At 49.7% G+C, this 24,008-nt stretch overlaps 1 pseudogene; it reads left to right on the plus strand.

The window, feature by feature from the left end:
• The first annotated feature begins 13,836 nt into the window (after nt 1–13,836).
• Nucleotides 13,837–13,955, plus strand: LOC137635971 (5S ribosomal RNA; annotated as a pseudogene).
• The last annotated feature ends 10,053 nt before the right edge of the window (nt 13,956–24,008 follow it).

Genomic DNA, 24,008 nt, shown 5'->3' on the forward strand with positions numbered 1-24,008 from the left:
ATAGCTAACCTATCCTTACCATATCTAACTTATCCTTAGCTTATCTTACCATAGCTAACCTATCCTTACCATAGCTAACTTATCCTTAGCTTAGCTTACCATAGCTAACCTATCCTTACCATAGCTAACCTATCCTTACCATAGCTAACTTATCCTTAGCTTAGCTTACCATAACTAACCTATCCTTACCATAGCTAACCTATCCTTACCATAGCTAACTTATCCTTAGCTTAGCTTACCATAGCTAACCTATCCTTACCATAGCTAACCTATCCTTCCCATAGCTAACTTATCCTTAGCTTAGCTTACCATAGCTAACTTATCATTTGCTTATCTTACCATAACTAACCTATCCTTACCATAGCTAACTTATCATTAGCTTATCTTACCATAGCTAACCTATCCTTACCATAGCTAACTTATCCTTACCATAGCTAACTTATCCTTAGGCCAGCTTACCATAGGTAACCTATTCTTACCATAGCTAAGCTATCCTTACCATAGCTAACCTATCCTTACCATATCTAACTTATCCTTAGCTTATCCTACCATAGCTAACCTATCCTTACCTTAGGTTACTTATCCTTGGCTTAGCTTACCATAGCTAACCTATTCTTACCATAGCTAACTTATCCTTAGCTTAGCTTACCATAGCTAACCTATCCTTACCATATCTAACTTATCCTTAGCTTATCTTACCATAGCTAACCTATCCTTACCATAGCTAACTTATCCTTAGCTTAGCTTACCATAGCTAACCTATCCTTACCATAGCTAACCTATCCTTACCATAGCTAACCTATCCTTACCATAGCTAACCTATCCTTACCATAGCTAACCTATCCTTACCATAGCTAACTTATCCTTAGCTTAGCTTACCATAGCTAACCTATCCTTACCATAGCTAACCTATCCTTACCATAGCTAACTTATCCCTAGCTTAGCTTACCATAGCTAACATATCCTTGCCATAGCTAACCTATCCTTACCATAGCTAACCTATCTTTACTATAGCTAACTTATCCTTTGCTTATCTTACCATAGCTAACCAATCCTTACCATATCTAACTTATCCTTAGCTTATCTTATCATAGCTAACCTATCCTTACCATAGCTAACTTATCCTTAGCTTAGCTTGCCATAGCTAACCTATCCTTACCATAGCTAACCTATCCTTACCATAGCTATCTTATCCTCAGCTTAGCTTACCATAGCTAACCTATCCTTACCATAGCTAACTTATCCTTAGCTTATCTTACCATAGCTAACCTATCCTTAGCTTATCTTACCATAGCTAACCTATCTTTATCATAGCTAACCTATCTTTATCATAGCTAACCTATCCTTACCATAGTTAACTTAACCTTAGCTTAGCTTACCATAGCTAACCTATCCTTACCATAGCTAACTTATCCTTAGCTTAGCTTACCATAGCTAACCTATCCTTACCATAGCTAACCTATCCTTACCATAGCTAACCTATCCTTACCATAGCTAACATATCCTTACCATAGCTAAGTTATCCTTAGCTTATCTTACCATAGCTAACTTATCCTTAGCTTATCTTACCATAGCTAACTTATCCTTAGCTTATCTTACCATATCTAACTTATCCTTAGCTTATCTTACCATAACTAACTTATCCTTAGCTTATCTTACCATAGCTAACCTATCCTTACCATAGCTAACTTATCCTAAGCTTAGCTTGCCATAGATAACCGATCCTTAGCTTAGCTTACCATAGCTAACTGATCCTTAGCTTACCTTACCATAGCTACCCTACCCTTAGCTTACCATACCTAGTCATCCTTAGCTTAGCTCACATTGACCTATTTTTATCTCTCTTTAGCTTCCTTTACCTTAGATTAAAATAATTTTTATCTCCCTTTACCTTTCCTTATCTTACATTAACATATTTTTATCTTTCTTCAGCTTTCCTTACCTAACCTAACGTTACCTTACCTAACCTACCTATTCCACAATATCATTTTTCAATATTAAACTTACCCGATAATCATGTAGCTGTCAACTCCGTTGCCCGACAGAATTCTATGGAGGGATACGCCAGCTATCACAATACTAGAAGGGGGTGTACTTACCAGCGCCACCTGTGGCCAGGTACTATAGTACTTCTTGTTGACACCTCCTCAATTTTTCCTCTGTCGTGCTTCCGGCAAGACGTTCTGGGATACGCTTATGTTCTTGGAGTATTTTCACGGCTTTTGGTGAAGTATTTCTCTTTGATTTCGGCTGTCGCTTTACTGGAAACCTTCTTATATTAGCTTAGATAGCTTTTATATAGTCCTGATTAACGGTTAACGATCTTTTGCTTGATTTTGAAACCCCACTTGGCTAACTCTTTGGATTCAAGATGTCTGACATTTCACAAGCCCCCACCCATAGGCGATGTAGGTCTTGTAATAGGCGTATTCCGAAGGCCTCGGTAGATCCTCACACCGCTTGTTCTGACTGTAGGGATAGGCCCTGTCAGTTAGAAAATCGATGTGAGGAATGCGCCGGACTTTCGGAACTTGATTTTGTCCGTCTTTTGAAGTATTCAACTAAGTTAGAGAGAGGCAGAGTTAGGAGGAGTTCTTCTCTCTCTTCACTTTTTTCCTCACCTCATGATCCCCTACCTTTTCCTACCCCTGTAGTGGCTACCCCCGAACCTACTATTTGCCCTCAGCCTGATATGTCTGTTGTTTTGCGTGCTATTCAGGCCTTAGGCGATAAAGTAGAGTCAGTGGTTAGCGATCATAAGTCTCTTATGGCCGAAGTCAAGGAACTTAAGGTCAAGAGTGCAGTGGGTGGTATTAGTGCCAGTGCTGTGACGAGTGCTAGTGTCAGTGCAGTGCCAAGTGCTAGTGTCAGTGTCAGTGTGGTGTGTGAGGATACTTCTGTGCGTGCCATTCGTCCTCCCAGTCCGGGACCTCTTGCAAGCTCCCAAGCCCAGGGGAGAAGCAATGTCGAAGGGCAAAAGGGTTCGGCAGGCCTTGATCGGCGCACAGAAGTATCCTCGGTGGTTGCGGGCGTGTCTTCCAGAGACCGTCACTCCCACCTGCAGACGATTGAGCCCGTCTTTTACTCGTCCGCTGATCAATTGTCAGGGAAGAAACGCTGGACTCAGGTCTCTAGACCACTCAAATGCAGAGTCCAGTCCGCGAGTGCTCAACCGGGCTGCAGTCATTGGCTCAGCTCTGACTCGCCGCAGTCATCAGTCGACTGCACTCCGCCCAAGAGGAGTAAGGTTCTGCCGCAACAGATCTCTGCTGTTAAGGCTTTGCTTCAGCAGACCGTAGTGTCTGCCGACCCCAAGTTGACTCTACTGCAGTCCATGCAGTCACAACTTTCGGTCTTGATGCGTGAGTGTCGGGCTGAGAAGGTTGCGCCTCCGCCTCCGCCTGCACTCGCTCCGCCTGCGCTCGCTCCGCCTGACCGCAGTACCGCCTGCCAGGCGTACGATGTTGAGCCACGTTCTGAGTTTACTGTTCCCAGTGGTGTACAGCCTCCGCCTTCCTTAAGACAACCTCAGCAATGGGATCAGGAGGCTTATACCTCTCTTCCTCCGCTTCCACTTGCTGCTCCACCAGTGATGCAACACTCGGTTGAGGTACAACAACCTCTCCCATCCATGAGTCAGTCTCCTCAGCTCTCGCTGCAGCGAGCTCAACCCTCCGCAAGGCAAGCACCACAACACCTTAGCCTTGCGCCTCAGGAGCCTCAACTCGCGAGACATTTACTACGTTCTGCGCAGCCTCTACCTCATCGCTCTCCGCTCACACCGCAGGAACAGGAACTTGCTACTCCGCTTCCGCCAACCACTCAGCAAGCGCAACCCTTGAGTTCAGCCACTCATGCCAGGAGTCAGCCTCCTCCACCCATGCGCCTACGTTCTGCTTCTTCTTTTGTTCAGCCTTTGCAGTCTGAGCCTCAGGTGTTCCCTCAACAGATTCTTGAAGAGGAAACCACTAATATTGTTGTTCCAGCTCGTTCTGACTCTGCTGTTCAGCATACCTTTCCGATCTCTTCGCTACACTCTGGTGATGAGGCGTCTGATGATGAGGCGGCACACCTGGATCCCTCATCAGACGTGGATGAATCCAAGTCTTCTCCGCCTTCTATTGACTTTCGTAAGGTCTTGGCTCTGTTTAGGGAGGTATACCCAGACCACTTTGTCTCTGCTATTCCCCGCTCTCCACCTTCTGAGTTTTCGCTGGGCATGCAGCCAGCTAAGTCTACCTATACTAAGCTAGTCCTAGCAAGGTCCTCTAAGAGAGCGTTAAGGATCTTAGGGGAGTGGTTGCAGACTAAGCAACACCTTGGCAAGACTTCGTTCATGTTTCCTCCGACTAAGCTCACTTCTAAAGCGGGCGTTTGATATGCCACAAGAGAGGAACCAGGCTTGGGAGTACCTGCCTCTGCCCAGGCTGACTTCTCAAGTCTGGTAGACTCGCCTCGTAGAACTGCAATGAGGCGCTCTAAGGTTTGCTGGACCTTCTCAGACCTTGATCACTTCCTGAAGGGTGTTTTTAGAGCATTTGAGATGTTCAACTTCCTAGACTGGTGCCTGGGGGCCCTCAGCAAGAAGACCTCCCCTGCGGACAAGGATTCTGCCATGCTATTAATGTCCTGCATGGATAAGGCCATTAGAGATGGATCTGGCGAGCTTGCGTCGATGTTTGTATCAGGGGTTCTTAAGAAAAGGGAACAGCTTTGTACCTTCCTTTCCTCCAGCATTACACCTTGTCAAAGGTCTCCACTCCTTTTCGCTCCGCTCTCGAAGTTCCTCTTCCCCGAAGAGCTGGTTAAGGACTTGTCTGCTGCCCTGATACAAAAGGACACACATGATCTTGTAGCCTCATCGGCTCGTAAGACTAAGGTTGCTACCTCAGTCCCCAGGACTTATCGCACCCCAGTGGCTGATACTCCTGCTACGAGGTTCATACCGCCCTTTCGTGGTAGAGCCCCCAGCCGAGGAAGCTCCCGTCCAGACTCTTCCAGGAGCAAGTCTAGGAAAGGTTCCAAGGCCTCTAAAGGAAAAAACTGACTCTCCGCATCTCCAGACAGCAGTAGGAGCCAGACTCAAGAGCTTCTGGCAAGCCTGGGAAAAGAGAGGTGCAGACGCCCAGTCTGTCAGTTGGCTGAGGGAGGGTTACAGGATTCCATTCTGCCTCAAACCCCCTCTGACCACATCTCCCATCAACCTCTCTCCCAACTACAAAGAAGAGGACAAGAGGCTAGCGTTGCACCAGGAGGTGTCGCTACTTGTGCAGAAGAAGGCAGTGGTTATAGTCCGGGACCATCAATCCCCGGGCTTCTACAACCGTCTCTTTCTGGTGGCCAAGAAGACAGGAGGTTGGAGACCGGTGCTGGACGTCAGCGCGCTCAATGCGTATGTCACCAAGCAGACGTTCACGATGGAGACGACGAAGTCGGTCCTAGCAGCGGTCAGGCAGGAGGACTGGATGGTCTCGTTGGACTTGAAAGATGCCTACTTTCACGTTCCTATTCATCCAGACTCCCAACCTTTCCTGAGATTCGTTTTTGGAAAGGTTGTCTACCAATTCCAAGCCCTGTGTTTTGGCCTAAGCACAGCTCCTTTGGTGTTCACGCATCTGATGAGGAATATAGCTAAATTCCTCCACTTATCGGACATCAGAGCCTCCCTCTACTTAGACGACTGGCTGTTGAGAGCCTCCACGAGTCGTCGCTGTCTGGAGAGTCTCAACTGGACTTTGGACTTAATCAGAGAACTGGGTCTGTTAGTCAACATAGAAAAGTCTCAGCTCATTCCCTCCCAATCCATTGTGTACCTGGGAATGGAGATTCGGAGTCAGGATTTTCGGGCTTTTCCATCGGCCCCCAGGATAAGCCAAGCCCTAGATTGCATCATGAGCATGCTGAAGAGGAGCAGTTGCTCGGTGAGACAGTGGATGAGTCTCACAGGGACCCTTTCATCACTGGCCCTGTTCGTCGAGCTAGGGAGACTCCACCTCCGCCCTCTTCAATTCCATCTTGCAGCTCATTGGGACAAGGGTTTGACTCTCGAAGCAGTCTCTATCCCAGTCACCAAAGAGATGAAGACCACTCTCTTGTGGTGGAAGAACAATCTCCTTCTCAGGGAGGGCCTATCGTTGGCTATTCAGACCCCCAATCTTCATCTCTTCTCAGATGCATCGGACTCGGGCTGGGGTGCGACCTTGAACGGACGGGAATGCTCGGGAACGTGGAACGAGGAACAGGGAACGCTCCACATCAACTGCAAGGAGCTACTAGCAGTTCATTTAGCCCTGCTGAACTTCAAGTCCCTCCTGCTAGGCAAAGTGGTGGAGGTGAACTCAGACAACACCACAGCCTTGGCTTACATCTCCAAGCAAGGAGGGACCCATTCGAGGAGCCTATACGAGATCGCAAGGGACCTCCTCATTTGGTCAAGAAGTCAAAACCTCACTTTGGTCACGAGGTTCATTCAGGGCAACATGAACGTCTCAGCAGATCGCCTAAGCAGAAGGAATCAGGTCATTCCCACGGAATGGACCCTCCACAAGAGTGTGTGCAACAGACTTTGGACCTTGTGGGGTCAACCTACCATAGATCTGTTTGCCACCTCCATGACCAAGAGACTTCCGCTGTACTGTTCCCCAGTTCCAGACCCTGCAGCAGTTCATGTGGATGCTTTTCTGCTGAACTGGTCCCATCTCGACCTTTACGCATTCCCACCGTTCAAGATAATAAACAAAGTCCTGCAGAAATTCATCTCGCACGAAGGGACACGGCTGACGCTGGTTGCTCCCCTTTGGCCTGCAAGAGAATGGTTCACAGAGGTACTTCAATGGCTAGTCGACATCCCCAGGACTCTACCTCTAAGAGTGGACCTTCTACGTCAACCTCACGTAGACAGGTTGCATCCAAACCTCCACGCTCTTCGGCTGACTGCCTTCAGACTGTCGAAAGATTCGCTAGAGCTAGAGGCTTTTCGAAGGAGGCAGCCAGTGCGATTGCCAGAGCTAGAAGGGTTTCCACTCGTAGAGTCTACCAATCTAAGTGGGAAGTCTTCCGGAGCTGGTGTAGAGCCAATTCAGTATCCTCTACCAATACCTCTGTGACCCAAATAGCTGACTTCCTATTACATCTTAGGAATGAGAGATCCCTTTCAGCCCCTACGATTAAAGGGTACAGGAGTATGTTGGCTTCAGTTCTCCGCCACAGAGGTTTGGACCTTTCTTCCAACAAGGACCTTCAAGACATCCTTAAGTCTTTTGAGACTTCTAAAGAGCGTCGTCTATCCACTCCAGGCTGGAACCTAGACGTAGTCTTAAGGTTCCTTATGTCACCTAGGTTCGAACCTCTCCAGTCAGCTTCCTTCAAGGACCTTACACTCAAGACTCTTTTTCTCGTCTGCCTTGCAACAGCTAAGAGAGTCAGTGAGGTTCATGCCTTCAGCAAGAACATTGGTTTCACGACCGAATCTGCAACATGTTCTTTTCAGCTCGGATTCCTAGCAAAGAACGAACTTCCTTCACGTCCTTGGCCTAGATCGTTTGAAATACCTAGCCTCTCCAACATGGTAGGTAACGAACTAGAGAGAGTTCTTTGCCCTGTCAGAGCTCTCAAGTATTATCTTAATAGGTCTAAACCTATTCGAGGACAGTCAGAAGCCTTATGGTGTGCCATCAAGAAACCTTCGAGGCCCATGTCCAAGAATGGGGTTTCGTATTATATAAGGCTTCTGATTAGAGAAGCCCATTCTCACTTAAAGGAGGAAGACCTTGCATTGCTGAAGGTAAGGACCCACGAAGTAAGAGCCGTAGCTACTTCGATGGCCTTTAATAAAAACCGTTCTCTGCAGAGCATAATGGATGCAACCTATTGGAGGAGCAAGTCAGTGTTTGCATCATTTTATCTTAAAGATGTCCAGTCTCTTTACGAGAACTGCTACACCCTGGGACCATTCGTAGCAGCGAGTGCAGTAGTAGGTGAGGGCTCAGCCACTACATTCCCTTAATCCCATAACCTTTTTTAACCTTTCTCTTGAATGCTTTTATTGTTGTTTTTATGGTTGTTACGGTAGGCTAAGAAGCCTTCCGCATCCTTTTGATTTGGCGGGTGGTCAATTCATTCTTGAGAAGCGCCTGGGTTAGAGGTTGTGTAGAGGTCCTTTAGTAGGGGTTGCAGCCCTATATACTTTAGCACCTTTGAGTTGATTCAGCCTCCAAGAGGAACGCTGCGCTCAGTAAGGAAGACGAACTTAAAAAAGAGGCAGAGTAACGGTTCAATTCGACTTCCTTACCAGGTACTTATTATTTCATTGTTATTTGAGATAACTGTTATATGAAATATGGGATACTTAGCTATCCTTTAATCTTGTACACTGGTTTTCACCCACCCCCCTGGGTGTGAATCAGCTACATGATTATTGGGTAAGTTTAATATTGAAAAATGTTATTTTTATTAGTAAAATAAATTTTTGAATATACTTACCCGATAATCATGATTTAATTGACCCTCCCTTCCTCCCCATAGAGAACCAGTGGACCGAGGAAAAATTGAGGAGGTGTCAACAAGAAGTACTATAGTACCTGGCCACAGGTGGCGCTGGTAAGTACACCCCCTTCTAGTATTGTGATAGCTGGCGTATCCCTCCATAGAATTCTGTCGGGCAACGGAGTTGACAGCTACATGATTATCGGGTAAGTATATTCAAAAATTTATTTTACTAATAAAAATAACATATTGAGCTTTAACGGAGTGCAGTAAATATACAATCAAAGTAAGGGGTGCACCTCAGTTTTTTATTCCTTAAAGTAACCTAAAAGCTCCTCCAATTCTATAAACTAACTAACAAGCTCCACTAATTTCCAAAACTAACCAGTGAGCTCCTCTGATTCCTAGAACTAACCTATAAGATCCTCTGATTTCTACCTGGCCTCTTGTGATCCATAACCTTATCCTCTCTACTCCTTTGGGCAAAAATAAATAAAAGGAAAGCCTTAGTTGTTCCGTAACCGAAATAAAAACCACGCTATTTACACAGGGTTTACCTTTTAGCGCAGCTGAAATGGCGAGCCATTAGAATTTAACGAGGGTGTATTACCCTCGCGCTAGTTAGCGGGGGGAGGGGGGGGGGTAGGGGAGTGGTAGCTAGCTACCCCTCCCCTCCCTCACACACATATGAATGCTCACTTTCACTTTTGGCTCGGACTGTGACAGACGTCTCTGTCTTGGTCCTCTCTTGGCAGCCATTGTTTGTTTTGTCTTTACTTAATCGCTTACTTTTCATTTACTCAATATATATGTAAACATGTTTTCATGTTTGTATACATATTTGAGTATAGAAATCAGTAAGTTTCCTTTTCAGATTTGTGTGTGTAGTGTACTTATCTACGTGGTGTCCTCGGCAGTTGGCCGCCACGGCGTTATGGTTGGCGATAGAGTTTGACTTATGTCTTTCTCTCTCTCTCTCTCTCTCTTGAGGTCGTTCCCCCTTTTACTACGTGTTAGTCTTTCTCTCTCTCTCTCTCTCTTGAGGTCGTTCCCCCTTTTACTACGTGTTACTACGCCCTTGTAGCTTCCTTTCCGTGTGGGGGGGTTGCTACGCCGTACGTTTGTCTCAATTAGTTTATGAATCTAATTGTATTTGTTGATTTTTCAGCTTTGTAGAACGATTCCTTTCGGCGTTTTCGTTCTTTCTTTAGTGTTCATTCATTTTTAAATTACATAGTTACATAATTATAATTGTTATAATTCTGTTTTGGTTACAGCTCTCCTTCTGTGAGTGTAAGTGGTTGTGAGGGCACGTGCCTGTTGTGTAATTCTTGTTTCCTTTCCCTCGGGATTCCTCTTCGGAGCCTTCCCCGGGGAATGAATGTGTACTAATGTTTTTTTTGTTTTATTTTTTTACAGTTACCGATCTAGTTCGTTTATGTAATATGGCAACGGTGTGAGCTGTCTTGTTGAGTCCTGGGGATTCGGCTGTTGCTGCCTCCCCCCTTGTGTTTTCGTCAGGGGCGTGTCTCCTTCTACTGGAAGTACTTCCGTGACGACGGACAGCTCTCCAGTTCATTTTAGAACTCAGGAGGCTTGCCTCCTTGGGCAGGTAACTTTCCTTCCGAGGGAAGTTTTTCCTGTCCAGGCTTGAGTTTTTTCCCTTATGGAGGGTTCTCCTCTTGCCTTTTTTTCGTGCGACTATGCTCTTGGTGCTGAGCGGTCACACCTGCAGTTTCGCTCAAGGGGCTGGGCAACTGCAGGAGCTCCTCTTCGGAGGATTGCTCCTTTTAGGTCACTGCTGACCAGTCTCTTCTACGAAGTGTTTCTCTTTCGTTCGCGAGAGAGTACACTCATAGAGACTCCTCTTCGGAGGTTTCTTCTGTTGCTGTTGCTGTTGGCCTCTCTCGCCGTAAGGCCCACCGTCCGCCTCGTCGTAAGCCTCTCATCTCCCTATAAGGGTGCTTGAGGCGCCTTTTTGAATCTCCGTTTGCAGCCTACAACTCCTTTTTCTCGATCTTCCGCCTTGGTGCAAATGGAAAGCAGTCTGATCTCGTCTTCCGACGGGCAACGGTCTTCCCGACGGACACCGGTCTTCCCGACGGACAGCAGTCTTCCGACGGACAGCAGTCTTCCGACGGACATCAGTCTCCCGGCGGACAACGATTCCTTCGGGGCAAAGGGTTGCCTCCCACGGGGGTTCTTCCCTTGCGTGTCAGGGTTTCCCTGCGCGCCCTTCTGCTGTGTTCTCTCCTGCTCCTGCTCAGTGTTAACGCACAGGCGCTCTGCTGCTCATCAGCGCTCTCCTGTTCGTCAGCGCTTTCATGATGATCATCCCTGCTGTTCCTGTTGGTTCCTGTTACGCGCCCTGTGCGCCCACGTTCGCCCTCGCGATCTAGAACTTCGGTTCAGGTCGGGGTCAAGGACTCATCTTCTATACGCAGGCTTCCACGTGTAGCCTTCTGCTCGTCAGCGATCATCAGCTCGCCAGCGATCATCAGCTCGCCAGCGATCACCTGTCTCTCGGCGATCTCCGGATCGCCAGCGTGTGTTACAGCCGGCACGCCAACGTTCTCCAACTCTAATGAAAGAACATGGTTCGCCAGCTACTAGCTCACCTGCGGATGCTGATCGCCATCGCGCGACCCTCAACTGCGGATGCTGATCGCCATCGCGCGACCCTCAACTGCGGATGCTGATCGCCATCGCGCGACCCTCAACTGCGGATGCTGATCGCCATCGCGCGACCCTCTAACTGCGGATGCTGATCGCCATCGCGCGACCCTCAACTGCGGATGCTGATCGCCATCGCGCGACCCTCTAACTGCGGATGCTGATCGCCATCGCGCGACCCTCAACTGCGGATGCTGATCGCCAACTGCGGATGCTGATCGCCATCGCGCGACCCTCAACTGCGGATGCTGATCGCCATCGCGCGACCCTCAACTGAGGATGCTGATCGCCATCGCGCGACCCTCAACTGCGGATGCTGATCGCCATCGCGCGACCGCACACCTGCGGATGCTGATCACCATCGCGCGACCCTGTGCATGCTGATAGCCATCGCGCGATCGCCCACCTGCAGAGGCTGCTCGCCATCGCGCGACCGCCCATCTGCGCATGCTGATCACCATCGCGCGATCGCCCTCCTGCACATGCTGCTCGCGATTGCTCACCTTCGCATATTGCTCGCCAACGCACGATCGCTCACCTGCACATGCTGCTCGACCATCGCGTCGGCATAACACAGCGCGCCATCGCCAACCTGCGCGTTAGCGCTCACCAGCTCACCACCGATCGCTTGTTGATCCATATCGCCAGTGGTCTTCTTCGCCCATGCGGCAGCCCGTTTCCTCGCCATCGCGCTAACTCTTGCGTTCGCCGCCTCGGACTCGCGCTCATCCACCTGCCCACCCTCACGACCGCTCGCCTGCGCGCCCGCGCGACCGCTCGCCCGCGCGACCGCTCGCCCGCGCGACCGCTCGCCCGCGCGACCATTCGCCTGCGTGCCCACACGCCCACGTGCCTGCACGTCTACGCTCATGCTCTCCACGCCCACGCGCGAACCAACGGTTTTCCATCACGCGGACGGATGGTGTTCCGTCGCGCGAACCTACAGTGTTTCTTCGCACAAACGTCGGCTTATTTCTTGCAGTATCCATTGCTCGTCTATGGGTTATCGCTCGCCGACCACCAGCTCTCGCCCTTCCTACCACGCTCGCCCTCCTTCTGCGCTCCTTCGCTCACCTTCGTTTCCGTTACCGCGCATGGGCGCTTCTACGTTCGCCCACGCGAAAATCTTTGAATTACCGTCGTACGAGCTCCAGGGCGATTGCGACCACGATTCCCAATGGGGTTTTCGCAGCATGGCCAGCCTGGCGAGTTCTTCTGGAGCGTATTTCCAGAACACGGCCTCACCCCGTAAATGCAGAGCAGGACACTTGCAAGAATAGGAGAAACTTAAGGGAGATCTGAGCAACACTTCTCTTTCCTGAACCTGGTTAGCCCTTCCCCGTCATTCCCTGGAAGGATTTTTGGCGGGGGGGCTTTCCGTTCGAAATTTCTCCATCGGCCAAGGGGTGACTGCTTACCCCTTCCTTTGGGAGCTTACCAGGTTCTTTCCCTCCTCGGTTACGGCCCGAGGTTTGGTTCAAGGAAGCTACAGGAAGAGCATGGGTACTTTCCTCCTCTCGAGCTCAGGCACCTTGGCCTTTCGTCGTTAAGTATCTAACTTGCGGACAAGCTCGATGTTGTACCATCTGGACGCGCTGACTGAGGGGTTCCTTCGGGTGTCTCATCTGTGGAGGTCGACGACCTCAGACACCCTTCCATCCTTGAGAAGAGTTTGTTTGTGCCTAAGGACAGAGACTTAGACAGCGGCTGTGCGGAGGAAATCGACTTCCGTTTTCACTCCTCCAAGGCGCTTTCTTCCAGACTCTGCAGGGCTCCAGCGCCCTTTTCTTTCAATCACGTCGGCCTAAGTTATCGGCTACGACAACTGGGACAAGGTGTCCAATTGCAGTTTCCTCCTGTCAGGAACAGATGGCACGGGAGACTCCCCCGGGGGGGCATAGTCCTAAAGGGAGTTCACAAACTCTAGGATTGCAGGTTTTTCTCTGGGAGGATGCTTAAGGTTACTCATCCGAATGACAGCTTCCCGATGCCCATTCCCGCACAATCTCTGTGATCAGCCAAGGATATCGCGCCTGCCGTCTCTGTCAGCGAATTCAGTGTCTCTGAACCTCTATGCCATAGCGTCAGCAGAGTTGCCCGGTTGGGCAGAATGATCCATACCTTAGGCGAAGGTCTTCCTTAGGATCATCGACGGCTTCACCCCCGGCCTCCTCAGTCGATCCTTTCTTGTAAGAAAGGATCTGAGAGGGGATGTCCTTAGTCGACCTCTCAGCCCTGATCAAGTTTGTCGAGCAAACTTCGGCCAGCATAGACCAGCAGAATCGATCAGACTGGTAACGAGGCGACAGGACTCCTTAAACCCTGGATTGGAAGGATGGGTACTTTCAGTTTCCATTTCATCCATCTTCCAGGGTGCTCGTCGAATTCAGCCTAGACTGCAAGTATTCCTGCTTATGATGCAGTGTGGCTATCCCGCCGTGGCATAGCAGGTTTGTTTCCCCAGAGAACTCTCCCTGCCTTCCTCTTGGCCGCTCAGGTGCAGGCTTCCGCCTCCTCTGCTGTTTGGAGGGCTGGTCAATTCCGGTAGGCTCGGGTTCGACCTTCTTCAGCGCCGGGACAAGCTTCCGGATGCTTACCATGAGTGTGGGCTCATGGTATTTTGCTTGGAGCCTTCTCTTCCTCTGCCTCAACATCTGGAGTATCTGGCCATGATATTGAGTCAACGGCCTTACCACGTTGGAAACCCCGCTTCTCGTCCGTCCAGCGAGGTTAAGCAACGTCGGTTCTGGTCGGTACTTGGATGGGTGACCACCTGGGGACGCCAGATTCTGTTACCACATCCTCCGAGCCTTCCTTTCGGTTGACTGTGGCAAGACTGAGGAGAGTCGCAGTACCTGTTCTCAGTCATGCAGAGCTTTCAGCCCTACCTTGGAACGTTTCCTAGTTCTCCTTTCCTCATTGACCCGTCTATAGTCCGAACGGTCGCCTCAGGATAAGTTCCATGTGGGGCGGTCCAAGTTCCGGTGGCTTCAGGCAATGTTTAACCGGACTTCCTGGCCCCTATGGGACCAGCGGAACTATTAGACCTGCAATGGGTGTTGACCTATGGAGCCTCTTGATGGTAGTGGATATTCTCGTCCTTTCCCCACATTCTTGATGCTGTTCTCGGACTCGTCAAAGGAAAGGGGGGGGGGGGGCATGTTCCGGTCCAGGCCTATGGTCAAGACCTGAAGGATACCTCTCCATCATTCAGGCAGGCTTAGGGGCCTTAGTCTGGCCCCTCTACAGATCCTACAGCTCCAGCCGAGTCGCCCCGTGCTCGTCGACTTCATGATTCTGGCGTATTCTAACCAGCAGCGGACGCATTTTCACACCTTCACATCTTGCAGTAGAGATACCGGGATGATTGAGATTCTCTCAATACCACCATCGGCTCTCTCATTCCAGGCAGGGGAATGTTCTCTCAGACTATCCGAGCAGAGCCTCGTAGAGAGAGTGTACCTGGGGGTCTTTGACCTTGGGTAACCAGCAAGTACTGGTCTGGGGGACCCGATCGCGACAGCTTGGAACCTCAAGCTTCCGCTATTGTTCCCCCCAGTCTCAGACCCCGAGACTCTGGCAAGATGCATTCCGGTGATGGTGGGACAACTTCGACGCCTGTGTCTTCCCTCCCTTTTGTCTGTGGACAATGGGTCTCAACAAGACCAGGTTGTCTGTCAACCTTTCAATGGGAGAACTCCACTGGGACTATGCGCAGAACGGTTTTTGGACCCTCTGCTTCCCCTGACAGAACTCCCGGGAGAGCTTCTCCAACGGCGCAGACTACTCAAGCAACCACACTGCGACATCTCTCCTGAACCGGGGCGTCGCTTCGGCTTCATGCCTGGAGACACTACGCCTCCTCCTCAAGAAGAGACAACCCGCTACAGTCGCGGTACGGAGGTCGCGTCATCTGCAATAGTCATCCACAGGGGTCTCCCAGGCAAAGTGAAGAGTCTTCGGTGGTTGGTGCCGTGGGAGATATACCTCTTCCCTTGAGGCCTCTTCTCCAGCAATAACGGTCTTATTGCCTTTCGGCGGGAGGAAACTCCTTTCCGCTCTCGGCAATGAAGCCTGTCGCTCAGCCTTTCCCTGACCTTCAGGCTTAAAGGAATAACTTTTTCCTGCCCGCTGGATCTATCCTCGCTCATGCGAAGCTACGATCGTCCCTGCCCTAGTCGGAGGAAGACCTCCAACTTGGAGCATGGCTCGGACTTTTAGTCCTTTAAGAGATCTTCTCAAGACCCTTTACGACAGGCCTCGGATTGTATTCCGCCTTGGGTCTCCTGCTCACTCTGGCCACGGCCAGTGTGTAAGCAATCTTCTTGGTCTCTTACGACTCCCCCCTTTCTAAGGAAGAGGGGAAGGCAACATTCAGGCTCGCTCCTGAGTTGTTGGCTAGACTCAGAATCTGGGGGTCCCGGCCCTTCGGTCCAATTCATTCAAGATTTCGAGTCTCCATTCTGTATCTGATGTCCCAAGACCTTCTCTTTCTTGCCAGTAAAGGAATCGAGAGGTTAGCGCTGGGAACAGCTGCAGTTTGTCCTCGGTTGCAGCCAATTTGGGAGCACAAGGAGGACATGGGGGAGAGTCACCAGTATACCTCTTCAGCCCGGACTCAAGGACATTCATCTCGACCTGTCTCCAGACCCTCCCCCGTCACGTCGCCATACAGCACGGTGTTGGATACATCGCAACGTCCCTCACCTTCGAGTAATACTACTCTGTGACGCAGGTGCTACAAACTGGAGTCTGGAAGCATCTAATGACCTTCGCAGCCCGCTTCCAGCAGGGCGTGACCCACAGGAGTCTCGATACGTTTTCTATCGCTCTGTGGTGGCTACACAACAGCTGGTCTAACCTCAGGCTCCTTTTTGGACAGGTAGCAGAAGGTTGAGGGCATTGTTATCAGGTTTTAGTCTGCATGAACGAAAGAAGTATGTCTTGCCCTTACTTCTTTCTTCATCATCCCCTCTACGGGGAAGCAGCATCCTGGTCTCTGCATAGCTGACCTCGAACCTCTGCAGGTAAACCATGCTTCCTTGTGTTCCGAGTATTGAGTAAATACTGTCGCGTCCCCCATACCCTGACGAGGTGGTATTGGGAACGTCCTAACCCAGAGTTCCTTCTGGAACTCAGGGTCAACTGCCTAGGACGGGTCACACTTCTTCCTTCACACACAAGCTTACGTAGGCCACATGGTTCCTTGCGAAGCAAGGAACTTGTGAGGTGCAGGGACTCCTTTTCTCGAGTGCTACTCACTTGGATTCTGAGTCCCCGGGTAAAGCCAAAGCCAGTATGGCTGGGGACTTTCCACCCTACCTAAGGGGTAAGTCACCCTGTGTAAATAGCGTGGTTTGTATTTCGGTTACGGAACAAATGACAAATTCGAAGATAATTTGTATTTTTCCTAACCATACAAACCCTAGCTATTTACACACATTTGCCCGCCAGCCCTGTCCCCCAAGACAAGTCCTACCTCTAAGCGAAAGTGAGCATTCATCTGTGTGTGAGGGAGGGGAGGGGTAGCTAGCTACCACTCCCCTACCCCCCCCCCGCTAACTAGCGCGGGGGTAATACACCCTCGTTAAATTCTAAGGGCTCGCCATTTCAGCTGCGCTAAAAGGTAAACCCTGTGTAAATAGCTAAGGTTTGTATGGTTAGGAAAAATACAAATTATCTTCGAATTTGTCATATTAACTTCAATAGGAAGCTTGGGCTTAATTAACTTTGCATAGAATCACCAATTTACTTTATACATTGCTCAATTAAATTTTCTAAGTAAGATTGTACTTGTATATTCAATGAAAATGTAAGGAAACTAGTATTATATAGTGAAAATTGATAAGTTGGTTCAAGAAGATTAACCAATCAGGATTATGTTGCATTTACAGAAATTTTTCTCAGAAAAAAAGTTGGAAATTTGATATTTTGTTCAGTCAGGGCTTGCTGATTCTGGTACTAGTTTTGATGGCGTTGGGTGAAATAGATAAAAAAAAATACATCTATTGTCAAATTGAACAGTTTGCTTAAATGTATTCAGTAGATAGGTAGAATTGTAATGATTTGTTATTTCCATATCATGGCAAATAAGAAATTACCAATAGATATGGGTATGTACAGGTTTTTTCTTTGCTTGTTTTTATATCATTCAATAAGACTTTGAACAGCAATGTTTCCAAAGGTTAATATTGTTTACTTCTGGCACTATATACAAACCTTTTCGCTTTTTACATTGGAGATTATTTCAGATTAAGCTGAAACTACCCAAAAGACTTTTTAGTATGGTAAAACCACCCACTGCTAACTGGCACAGTTGGGGCAGCTGAGATCTAGCCACCCCGCTCATACGCCCACTGATGAAAAGCCACCCCTTTTTATTTTGGCATGGAAAAGAAAAGACGTTTTCTCTCTCTCTCTCTCTCTCTCTCTCTCTCTCTCTCTCTCTCTCTCTCTCTCTCTCTCTCTCTCTCTCGTTAGCCTTTAATAAACTACTTTAAAATGTTTTGGGGAGTGGTCATCCTCCCAATGGGGGTTTGACAGGTTTTTTATTCTGTTGTCTCATTCCTTCTACATTTTTTTCTACTTGTTCATCCTCCTCCAGAGAACGAACGAGTAGAAGGATGACCAACAAACCCCAGAGCTATTCTCAAGTGCGGGCACCGTTGCTTCCCTTATCAAAGCAATGGCACCCTCTATGGAGGGAGCCTCTCTAGTTTTCGTCTGCAGCAACTCCTGCCTTCCTTGGGGTGTTTGGGTCTTCCTGTTTAATTAAGGGATATCTTGCAAGGATGCTAAAGTTAAGGAAGAGTGGAAGCTTACACCTGATTCCCAAAGGCTTACCCATGGTCTCCCCTCCGAGATGCTTAAGGTAATTCACTGATAGAGTTCTCATGTCCTTAAATGCAGAACGTTCTCCTTCTGCTCACAGTGTAGGAACAAGAGCCATTACAGACTGGTTCCCCCTAGGGGTTACCAGTCTGGCAATATTCTCGAGGAAAACATGAAGAAACTGACAAGGGTCATGTTTCATGTAGCCAGTCTCATGAACATTATCCCTTTGGGGGTATTGCTGCAGATAGTCATGTGTGCTGATCACTTGTAGTCGCTGGCTCTCCCATCAAGGAGTGTTGTGAGCTATAACCCTTTGGGGTTATTTTGTTGATGGTAAGGCATCACTGCCTCTACCATCATGCCCTCATGGTACAACAAGTCTCGTGAGGAATAGTCCTTCAAGATCATTGCTGCAGATGGTGATAATGCCTGCCAACTGCTTGCTGTCGCTGCCTCTCCCATCGATGAGTCTTGTAGTCTATAACTCATTGGGGTTATTGCCACAAATAGTGAGTCCTGCCAACTGCTTGTGGTCACCACCATTAGGGTTGTGCCCCATGATACAAGGAGCCTCGTGAGCAGTATCCCTTCAGGGTCAATGCCACAGATGGTGATGCTTACTAACCGCTTACGGTAACTGACTCTCCCATCGACAAGTCTTAAAGGTAATAACCCTTTAGGGTTATTGCTGCTCTCGGCCATTACCTCTCATGATTGTCAACAAAGCTCATGGAGTTTTGTGAGGCCAGGCCCCTTGGGTGCCTCGCCTTAGGATTCATACCCTTACCTGTTTTTCCTTTTGTACATCAGCACACAGGTAAAACTATCTCAGCTTTGTTCTCCACCAAACGACTTGTGCCTCCTCCTAGAGTATGCTAAACCACTTGCCAACCTCCTCTGGGACAGCTGGCGAGTGTCCATGTATCTTTCATACTTGGGAAAACAGACCACTTCAAACAACAGAACAAACTCAGACACTGCAAACTAGGGATTGAGAGTCTGGGTGAGTTCCTCTAACATATTCATTGGAGAGAACGAACCCAAATGGTACACATCAGCAAGCAGAGACGAGGGTCTGGCCGAACTCCTACCACCTCTTCCTGTGAGAGAGCAAAACTACACACAAAGCATTGGCACGGAAGCGGGGTCGAGCTACCTTCAAATATTTGAATAACAAAAATTACGATAAAAATATGTTTTCTAGGAGTGTGACTGGAAATATATATATATTTTTTTTTTTTAGCCATAAACAAGTTATTAAGGATGAATGTTCAAATAGGTATTAAAAAAGATAGAAAAATTTATGGAAAATACAGATCTATATATGGTATTTGTTCCGTAACCGAAATACAAACCACGCTATTTACATTGGGTTTACCTTTTAGCGCAGCAGAAATGGCGAGCCATTAGAATTTAACGAGGGTGTATTACACCCGCGCTAGTTAGCGAGGAGGGGGGGGGGGGGGTAGGGGAGTGGTAGCTAGCTACTCCTCCCCCCCCTCACACACAGGTAAATGCTCACTTTCACTTTTGGCTCGGACTGGGACAGACGTCTCTGTCTTGGTCCTTGCTTGGCAGCCATTGTTTGTTTTGTCTTTACTTAATCGCTTACTTTTCTTTTACTCAATATATATGTAGACATGTTTTCATGTTTGTATATATATTTGAGTATAGAATCAGTAAGTTTCCTTTTCAGAGTTGTATGTGTAGTGTATGATATCCCCGTGGAGTCCTCGGCAGTTAGGCCACCACGGCGTAATTTTATGGGTTGCGATCGAGTTTGACTTTGGTCTTTCTCTCTCTCTCTCTCTCTTGAGGTCGTTCTCCCTTTTACTAAGTTTTACTACGCCCTTGTAGCTTCCTTCCCGTGTGGGGGGGTTGCTACGCCGTACGTTTTGTCTCAATTAGTTTATGAATCTAATTGTAGTTGTTAATTTTTCAGCTTGTGGAACGATTCCTTTTGGGGTTTTCATTCTTTCTTTAGTGTTCATTCAATCTTATATTACATAATTACATAGTTTCATAATTATAATTGTTATAATTCTGTTTTGGTTACAGCTCTCCTTCCGTGAGTGTAAGTGGTTGTGAGGGCACGTGCCTGTTGTGTAATTCTTGTTTCCTTTCCCTCGGGATTCCTCTTCGGAGCCTTCCCGGGGGAATGAATGTGTACTAATGTTTTTTATTTTATTTTTTTACAGTTACCGATCTAGTTCGTTTCTGTAATATGGCAACGGTGTGAGCTGACTTGTGGAGGCCTGGGGATTCGGCTGTTGCTGCCTCCCCTTTGGATTTTCGTCAAGGGCGTGTCTCCTTCTACTGGAAGTACTCCCGTGACGATTGACAGCTCTCCAGTTCATTTTAGAACTCAGGAGGCTTGCCTCCTTGGGTGGGTAACTTAACTTCCGAGGGAAGTTTTTCCTGTCCAGGCTTGAGTTTTTCCCCTTTTTGGGGGGTTCTTCTCTTGCCTTTTTTTCGTGCGACTATGCTCTTGGTGCTGAGCGGTCACACCTGCAGTTTTGCTCAAGGGGCCAGGCAACTGCAGGAGCCCCTCTTCGGCGGATTGCTTTTTTTAGGTCACTGGCTGACCCGTCTCTTCTACGAAGTGTTTCTCTTTCGTTCGCGAGAGAGTACACTCATAGAGACTCCTCTTCGGAGGATTCTTCTGCTGCTGTTGCTGTTGGCCTCCTTCGCCGTAAGGCTCACCGTCCGCCTCGTCGTAAGGGCCTCTTATCTCCCTATAAGGGTGCTAAGAGGCGCCTTTTTGAATCTACGTTTGCAGCCTACGACTCCTTCATCCGCCCTGGTGCAGATGGACAGCAGTCTGTCCTCGTCTTCCAACGGGCAACGGTCTTCCCGACGTAAAACGGTCTTCCCGACGGACAACGGTCTTCCCGATGGACAACGGTCTTCCGACGGACATCAGTCTCCCGGCGGACAGGCAACGGTCTTCCGACGGACATCTGTCTCCCGGCGGACAACGAGCTCCTGCTCAGTGTTAGCGCACAGGCGCTCTCCTGCTCATCAGCGCTTCCTGATCGCTAGCGCGCTCCTGTTCCCCAACGCTCTCCTGTTCGCCAGCGCTCTCCTGTTCGTCAGCGCTCTCCTGATGATCATCTCTGCTGTTCCAGTTGGTTCCTGTTACGCGCCCTGTGCGCCCACGTTCGCCCTCGCGATCTAGAACTTCGGTTTAAGTCTGGGTCAAGGACTCTTCTTCTATGTGCAGGCTTCCACGCGTTGCCTTCTGCTCGTCAGCGATCATCAGCTCGCCAGCGACCTTAGACGCGTCAACGTTCACCTGCTCGCCAGCGACCTTAGACGCGTCAACGTTCACCTGCTCGCCAGCGATCGCCTACGCGTCAACGATCGCTATCGTTCTGCCACGCGTGTCAGTTCCCCTGACCACCATCAGTAGCGATCTAGCGTTCGCCTGCTGTGGACCACGATTTCCGGTAGCTGAGTCTTGCCGTAGATCTTCCTCCTGCTCGCCAGCGCTCACCTTTTCTTATGTCCTTCTGTGAGCCAGCCTTCTTCAATCCCCAGCGCACATCTGCGCGCCCTTCTTTGCCGCGCACCAATGGGCGCCAACGGGTTTCTGACCGTCTATGATCGCCTGATTAACAGCTGGCTTCAGCGCTCACCTTCCTGATGCACCTGCGCGCCCTCTGTTAGTGCGATGAGCGCTAACCATCACTAGTCTCTCTCACGTTGGCAATCGCCTATGCACCCGCGTGATTCTTCATCTGCTCGCTAGCGTTTTGTTAACGCACCACAGCTCGCCAACGCGCCGTCGCTTGGCGACGCGCCATCGCTTGCCAACGCTCCGTCACTCTCCTGCGGTCTATCGCCTTGCCAGAACGCGCCATCGCTCGTCAACGCGCCATCGCTCGTCAACGCGCCATCGCTCGTCAACGCGCCATCGCTCGTCAACGCGCCATCGCTCGTCAACGCGCCATCGCTCGTCAACGCGCCATCGCTCGTCAACGCGCCATCGCTCGTCAACGCGCCATCGCTCGTCAACGCGCCATCGGTCTCCCGACTGCCTGTGCTCACCCGCATGCCCATGTGCCTGCGCGGCCACACGCCCACGTTCCTGCGCGACCGCGCACATGCTCTCCAATGTTCGCCCGCGTGCGAACGAACGGTATTCCATCACGCGAACGGACGGTTTCCGTCGCGCGGACGGACGGTGTCTCGTCACGCGGACGGACGGTGTTCCATCGCGCAAACCTACAGTGTTTCTTCGCACGAACGTCGGCTTAATTCTTGCAGTATCCATTGTTCGCCTATGGGTTATTACTCGCCGACCACCAGGTCTCGCCCTTCCTTCCACGCTCGCCCTCCTTCTGCGCTCCTTCGCTCACCTTCGTTTGCGTTCCTGCGTGACCGCACATGGGCGCTTCCATGTTCGCCCATGCGCAAATCATTGATTTACCATCGCGCGAACTCCAGGGCGATTGCGACCACGATTCCCATTGGGGTTTTCGCAGCAGGGCCAGCCTGGCGAGTTCTTCTGGAGCGTATTTCCAGAACACGGCCTCAACCCATAAACGCAGAGCATGGCACATGCAAGAATAGGATGAATCTTCAGTGAGGTCTGAGCAACACTCCTCTTTCCAGAACCTGGGTTAGCCCTTCCCCGTCATTCCCTGGAAGGAATTTTGGCGGGGGGCTTTCCGTTCGAGATTTCTCCATCGGCCAAGGGGTGACTGCTTACCCCTTCCTCTTCTCCACCTCGTGTAGGGGGCTTACCAGGTCCTTTCCCTCCTCGGTTACGGCCCGAGATTTGGTTCGAGGAAGCTACAGGAACGTCATGGGTACTTTCCTCCTCTTGGGCTCAGGCACCTTGGCGTTTCGTCGTTAAGTATCTAACTTGCGGGCAAGCTCGATGTTGGACCATCTGGACGCGCTGACCGAGGGCTTCCTTTCGGGTGTCTCATCCATGGATGTCGACAACCTCAGACACCCTTGTATCCTTGAGAAGTGTTTGTTTGTGCCCATGGACAGAGACTTAGACAGCGGCTGTGCGGAGGAAGTCGACTTCCGTTTTCACTCCTCCAAGGCGCTTTCTTCCAGATTCTGCAGGGCTCCAGCGCCTTTTTCTTTCAACCACGTCGGCCTAAGTTATCGGCTACGACAACTGAGACAAGGTGTCCAATTGCAGTTTCCTCCTGTCAGGAACAGATGGCACAGGAGGCTCCCCCGGGGGGGTCATAGTCCTAAAGGGAGCGGCAGAGTTCACGAACTCTAGGATTGGCACCCCCCCCCTTGCAGGTTTCACGCTGGGAGGATGCTTAAGGTTACTCATTCGGATGACAGCTTCCCGATGCCCATTCTCACACGATCTCTGTGATCAGCCAAGGATATCGCGCCTGCCGTCTCTGTCAGCGAATTCAGTGTCTCTGAACCTCTTTGCCATAGGGTCGGCAAGAGTTTGCCCGTTTGGGCAGAATGATCCATACCTTAGGAGAAGGTCCTCCATAGGATCATCGACGGCTTCACCCCCGGCTTCTTCAGTCGATCCTTTCTTGTAAGGAAGTATCTGAGACGGGAGTTCCGTAGTCGACCTCTCAGCCCAGATCTAGTCTGTCGAACAAACTTCGTCCAGCGTAGAACAGCAGAATCGATCAGACTGGTAACGAGGCGACAGGACTCCTTAAACCCTGGATCGGAAGGACGGGTACTTTCAGTTTCCATTCCATCCATCTTCCAGGGAGCTTGTGGAATTCAGCCTAGACTGCAGGTATTCCTGCTTATGATGCAGTGTGGCGATCCTGCCGTGGCATAGCAGGTTTATTTCCCCAGAGAACTCTCCCTGGTTTCCTCATGGCCGCTCAGGTGCAGGTTTCCACCTCCTTCGCTTTTTGGAGGTCTGGTCAACTCCGGTAGGCTCGGGTTCGACCTTCCTCAGCGCCGGGACGAGCTTCCGGATGCTTACCATGAGTGGGGGTTCATGGTATGTTGCTAGTAGCCTTCTCTTCTTCTGCCTCAACATCTGGAGTATCTGGCCATGATATTGA

The sequence above is a fragment of the Palaemon carinicauda genome, unplaced genomic scaffold, assembly GCF_036898095.1.
Source record: "Palaemon carinicauda isolate YSFRI2023 unplaced genomic scaffold, ASM3689809v2 scaffold204, whole genome shotgun sequence".
Classification (NCBI taxonomy): domain Eukaryota; kingdom Metazoa; phylum Arthropoda; class Malacostraca; order Decapoda; family Palaemonidae; genus Palaemon; species Palaemon carinicauda.